Source organism: Juglans microcarpa x Juglans regia, chromosome 1S (genome assembly GCF_004785595.1).
Source record: "Juglans microcarpa x Juglans regia isolate MS1-56 chromosome 1S, Jm3101_v1.0, whole genome shotgun sequence".
NCBI classification, from domain to species: Eukaryota; Viridiplantae; Streptophyta; class Magnoliopsida; order Fagales; family Juglandaceae; genus Juglans; species Juglans microcarpa x Juglans regia.
Window position 1 is genome coordinate 3,446,638 of NC_054595.1, and position 6,350 is coordinate 3,452,987.

Below are 6,350 nucleotides of genomic sequence, written 5' to 3' on the forward strand. Positions count from 1 at the left end.
ATTCCTTCTGACAATGAGCAAACAAATGATTCTGGTTCAAGCCAACATGAGTTAGCTGCTGACAACCAGATTTGTTTGATCCATCATATCATTCCTCCAAAATGGTTTTCTAGGGTTACTATTGTAGTTGCCCATGATTTTCAATTTTCTGTTGTTGCTATGATTGATTCCGGATCAGACCTGAATTGCATTCAGGAAGGACTCATTCCTAGCAAATATTTTGAAAAATCTTTTGAGAGATTATTTTCTGCAAATGGCTCTCAGATGAACATTACTTATGAGCTTAACAACGCTCATGTTTGTCAAAATAATGTTTGTTTTAAAATCCCTTCTGTTTTAGTCAAAAACATGTCTGACAGAGTAATTTTAGGCATTCCATTTATTTCTGCTTTATATCCTTTTTTGACTGAAAAAGATGGTATTACCACCGACCCTTTTGGTCAAAAGGTCAAATTCAAATTTGCATCTCGAAAAGAGATTGATCAAGATAAAGGTTTGAAATCTTTACTTTTTGCAAAGCAAAAGCATCTTAATTTCCTCCAACAGGAAATAAGATACAAAAAGATTTCCGATCAATTATCTTCGTCTATTTTGATTTCAAAAATTGATGATTTTAACAAGTGTCTTGTTTTCGATGTTTGTTCTGATTTACCAAATGCTTTTTGGCATAGGAAGAAACACATCGTTTCTTTACCCTCTATCAAAAATTTTGATGAAAACACAATCACCACTAAAGCCAGACCAATTCAGATGAATAGTCAGACTTTAGAGTTTTGCAAAAAGGAAATTGCAGACCTAGAAGACAAAGGCATAATTAGGAAAAGCAAGTCCCCTTGGTCTTGTCCAGCCTTTTATGTCCGGAAAAAAGCTGAACTAGAACGAGGTACCCTTCGTCTAGTCATTAATTACACACCTTTGAACAAAGTCTTGCAGTGGATTAGGTACCCTATTCCCAATAAAAATGACTTAATTCATAGGTTGAGTGATGCTGTAGTCTTTTCCAAATTTGACCTCAAATCTGGGTTTTGGCAAATCCAGATAGCCGAGTCAGACAGGTATAAGACTGCCTTTGTAACCCCCTTTGGTCATTACGAATGGAATGTGATGCCATTCGGTCTCAAAAATGCCCCAAGTGAGTTTCAACATATCATGAACGACATTTTTAACTCGTTCTCTGCTTTTACCATCGTCTATATAGATGATGTCCTTGTTTTTTCAAAGTCTATTGATGAACACTGGAAACATTTGAATTCGTTTCTAGATATCATTAGACTCAATGGTCTTGTCGTTTCTGCGAGAAAGATCAAATTATTCCAAACCAAGATCAGATTCCTTGGTTATGATATATCTGAAGGGAAAATCAGGCCCATTCAAAGAGCCATTGATTTTGCCGACAAATTCCCTGATGTCATTCTTGACAAAAACCAGTTACAGAGATTTTTAGGATCTCTTAACTATGTTGCTTATTTCTATAAGGATATGAGGAAACAATGTCGTCCTTTGTTCAAACGACTTCTTTCCAATCCTCCTCCTTGGACAGAAATCCATACTAAAATAGTGAGAAAAATCAAAGCACATGTCAAGACTCTTCCGTACCTCGGTATGCCCACTTCTGATTCATTTAAAATTGTTGAAACAGATGTCTCAAACATTGGTTATGGTGGCATTCTGAAACAATCTGTTTCACCAGGTTCTTCTGAACAAATCGTTCGTTTCCATTCTGGAACCTGGAATCCTGCACAAGAAAAATATAGTACTATTAAACAAGAGATTTTATCTAGAGTACTATGTATTTCTAAATTTCAATCTGATTTACTAAATGAGAAGTTTTTACTTCGTATTGACTGCATGAGTGCTAAATTTGTTTTAGAACAAGATGTTCAAAACATTGCATCAAAACATATTTTTGTACGATGGCAAAGTATATTAAGTGTTTTTTATTTTGATATTGAATACATCAAAGGCACTGATAATTCTATCCCTGATTTTCTTACCAGAGAGTTCTTGCAGACACCCAACCATGAGCGTAAGCAAGAAGAAAGGAAAAGAAAAACAGAGAGTGAATCCCCCACCTCCAATACCCAGTATAAAACTCATCAAGAATGAGTCTGGATCCTCCATTGTGCCCAGTGCCGCCTCAACAGCACTGGATATTGCCAATAGGTTCAAACCTCTTGGTAAAATTGTGCAACCGTCGACCTTCGCATCTACGGTTTCTACACCTTTTGATCCATATGCGAAAGCAATTGCATCAAAAGGCCCTACTTTGATTACTCCTCAGTTTTTCCTCCCAAAAGGAAAATCTGAATATACGAAGAAGCCATTTATTACCCATCTATTCCATATAGAACCTAACCGTTCTAATTCAACAGATCCGTTCAAAATAGCCTCTTCCTATTTTCCCCCTAATTTCCACTAAATACCTGAAGATCCTTCAAAAAATCTCCGTACTACTCCAGTATCCTGATTCTCACCAACTCTCTTATCATAAAACCTATCTATGATAAGAATGACTCCACCAAATTGATTTACCACAGTGCTTATATTCTCCGAGTCATAACAGAAGCCGAATGGGGAACAAACCCATGGACTCTCAAAAGACTCCCAGACTCTGCACTGAGTTATAATTATTTTGATTATATAACTGCCTGGAGACGTTTCATGTTTTTCCAGGTACCGGATATGAGCCATTCATGGTTCATCAATTTTGATACAAGATTCAAAGGAACCTTTCCTTACTGGTTTCTTCAATGGTGGGACCAATTTGGATTAATTCCCCAGAATCTCCCTGAGCAGTTCGCCAGAGCTTTTACATTTTATCAACAGGTTGCTGGTACAAAACTGAACCGGCATTCACAAATGTTTCCTTATGAGCTCCATTTTTGCAAGAACTACAAGCTACCTTGGATCTTCAAATGGACTTATGAGAAAAATGCTGATATAATGGACCGAGCTTATTTCACAAAATGGTGGGACAAGTTTGGATATGCTGAAAAAATAATTAACCAGATGATTAAAGATTTCCCTCAAGTCGCCCCTGATCTACAAGACAAGAAGGAATTCCCAGTAATCAAGTCTGGTTCACCAGTCCCTGAATATCCTTTGATAGTTCAGGCCCCTAATTCACCAACTGCTTCGTCAAGAGGAAAAGCCACCAGCTCATCCTCTAAAAAATCTTCTAAGTCTGCCAAAGATAACATCCTCAACAGACTTGGTAAAAAAGATCTGATAAAGCTGTTGGAACAACAACTGTCTAAGTCTACGAGTGATAATTCTGAAGACAATTCAGAAGCATCCTCTGAGGCTTCATACATCAATATTTTTGGTCATGATTCAGAAGGCATTCCAAAGCTGGAAGATGATTGATTACTACTTGAGTTCAAAGAAGACCAACTATAGTCCTCTTTGAGATAATTGTCACTCTGCGCCACCCACAGAGACAGCTGGAAGACACAGAGACGACCGAATCCTAATTTGTCATCTTGCGCCCGACACAGCCGCCCACGAGGACAGCTGGAAGACACAATGATGACACCATGAGTCCCGTGCCCAAACAGTCCCACTGTTCACCCACGGGTTGATACACTGTTTTACTTTAATTATTGTAAACAGGAACTCCTTCCTTCTATAAAAGGAGAACCTCGTTCTGAGCTAAGGCAGAGCTAAAATTAGAACTCACTTGAGAGAAAACCTCTGATCCTCTCTACCTTGCTCTTGACTCTCCTTATTTACCCTGATTTCTGTAAGTGCAAAACTGCACTACCTTGCACCTGTAATTACTTTAAGCTTGTTAATTTTAATAAAGCTTATATGTTTATTACAATTGATTTTGCATCTGCATACATGCATATGGCCGGTTTAACCGCTTGCTTATTTTGTGCTTGCATAATTTAATTGGTTCCTTTGAATCTTATATCAAAATTGATGAACCATGAATGGCTCATATCCGGTACCTGGAAAAACATGAAACGTCTCCAGGCAATTATATAATCAAAATAATTATAACTCAGTGCAGAGTCTGGGAGTCTTTTGAGAGTCCATGGGTTTGTTCCCCATTTGGCTTCTGTTATGACTCGAAGAATATAAGCACTATGGTAAATCAATTTGGTGGAGTCATTCTTATCATAGATAGGTTTTATGATAAGAGAGTTGGTGAGAATCAGGATACTGGAGTAGTACTGGAGATTTTTGGAGGGATCTTCAGGTATCCAGTGGAAATTAGGGGGAAAATAGGAAGATGCTATTTTGAACGGATCTGTTGAATTAGAACGGTTAGGTTCTATATGGAACAGATGGGTAATAAATGGCTTCTTCATATATTCAGATTTTCCTTTTGGTAGGAAAAACTGAGGAGTAATCAAAGTAGGGCCTTTTGATGCAATTGCTTTCGCATATGGATCAAAATATATTATATACATATATATAAACATAAATATATATTTATATTTTATAAATTGTGTATATATAAATATATATTACAATTTATTACACTTGTTCACAAAATATGCATTGGTAAATTTAAAAACTACATAATTTAAAAATTAATACACTACAATTTACACAAAATATGCACTAACAAATTTAAAAATTACATAGTTTTTAAATTATAGTCATATTTACAAAATTTAAATTTATTATTTGGGTCTAAAAATGTATTTTTAATTACTTTTGTACTTAGAAATAATTTTTAAATCAAATAAAATGTAATTTTTTTTTTTAAGTAGAATGAGGCAGGGCGAATTGAGAATCCGCCCCGCCCACCGGGGCGGGGATGGGGGTGAAAACCCCACCCCCCCCCCCCCCCACCCCATGCGGGGCAGGGTGCGGGGAAGGGGGCTACCCGCCCAACCCTACTTTGTTCAAATACAATTTGTCTTGTCTCATTTCAAAAAAAAAAAAAAAAAATACAATTTGTTTCGATTTTATTTATTTATTCATTTTTTAATGCATAATTATGATATATTATTAAATTATATAACTTGTATAAAATTAGACTTAAGTAATAGTGAATTAAGATGAGATAGTTTTTAGAGAGGATATCCCGACCGGTTAGCCTCCAAAGTGAGCCTGGGCCCTTATTAATAACCAAAACCTGTATCATTACCAAGAAGCCTAATTCAATACTAAGGGAACCCAGACTATAGCCAATACCAACTGAATAACTACCTAGTCAATGGCAAAGGATAGAAAATGCTATCACTCAAATCTGCTAAGAGATGAACCCTGATCTCTAAATCTAAATTTGAATAAAGGATAACTATTATCCGATAGAAGAACAAAGATAACTTGTAGAGCTCTATATAAAGGAGGAATTCAGGTTAGTAAAGGGGATCGAATTATTGTTATTATTACTATCATCTTCAAGTCACTGACTTAGACATCGGATATGTTCCCTCGAACTCCCAAGCTCTTTACTCTTTGGTTGCAGGTGATCGTAAGGTGGTGGTGGTGGTGAAACACGTCCATAACAGTTGGCGCCGTCTGTAAGATTTGTTAAGTCTCACACTTAACGTGCTTTTCACATGCCCATCACCACTCAGTCCCAACCAACTAGAGATCAAAGAGAAACTTCACAAAATATGGAGGAGAAACTTACAGAAATGGAGGAGATGATAAAGAAGCTTCCCATAGAGGTGGATTCACTGCATAAGGTGGTGGCGGTGAAACACGTCCATAAAAATTTTATATGAAAGTTGAAAGTTGAATAAAATATTAGTAGAATATTATTTTTTAATATTATATTTTTTTAAAATTTGAAAAAATTGAATTGTTTATTATATTTTATATAGAAATTTAAAAAAATTATAATAATGAAATGAAATGAGATAAGATCGTTTGTGTATCCAAACGGCCTTAATCAAGTACGTATAAACGAAAAACTAGACTTAATTCTACGTCTATATTTTAGATCTTCAAGATTGGTTTAGTGCTTTCTATGACAAAAAATATAATATACCTTCATTTATCACTTGACAACAAAAACTACTTACCCAAAAATTTTGGGTAAATTAATAAAACAAAAATTAGCATTATATAATTTTCATGCTATGAAAAAATGCCTTCATTTTCTAACATGAGCATACAAGAAAATCATTCTATTCAATTAAATAAATAAATAAAAAGCTAAGTTATACACATTTTTAAGTATTTCTGTATTTGAATAATCCAATGTCATCAATGTATACAAAAATTGGTGAAATTACATTGGTGTTGATATGTTATCTTTAATAAATCAAAAACTCTATGTGCAATCACTTTTGCATACTCTTTGCGCACTCCACTAATACGTATACAACACAAAAACCTCAAACATTCAACCCAGACAAAAAAAAAGTTGTATCTAGCGGTGA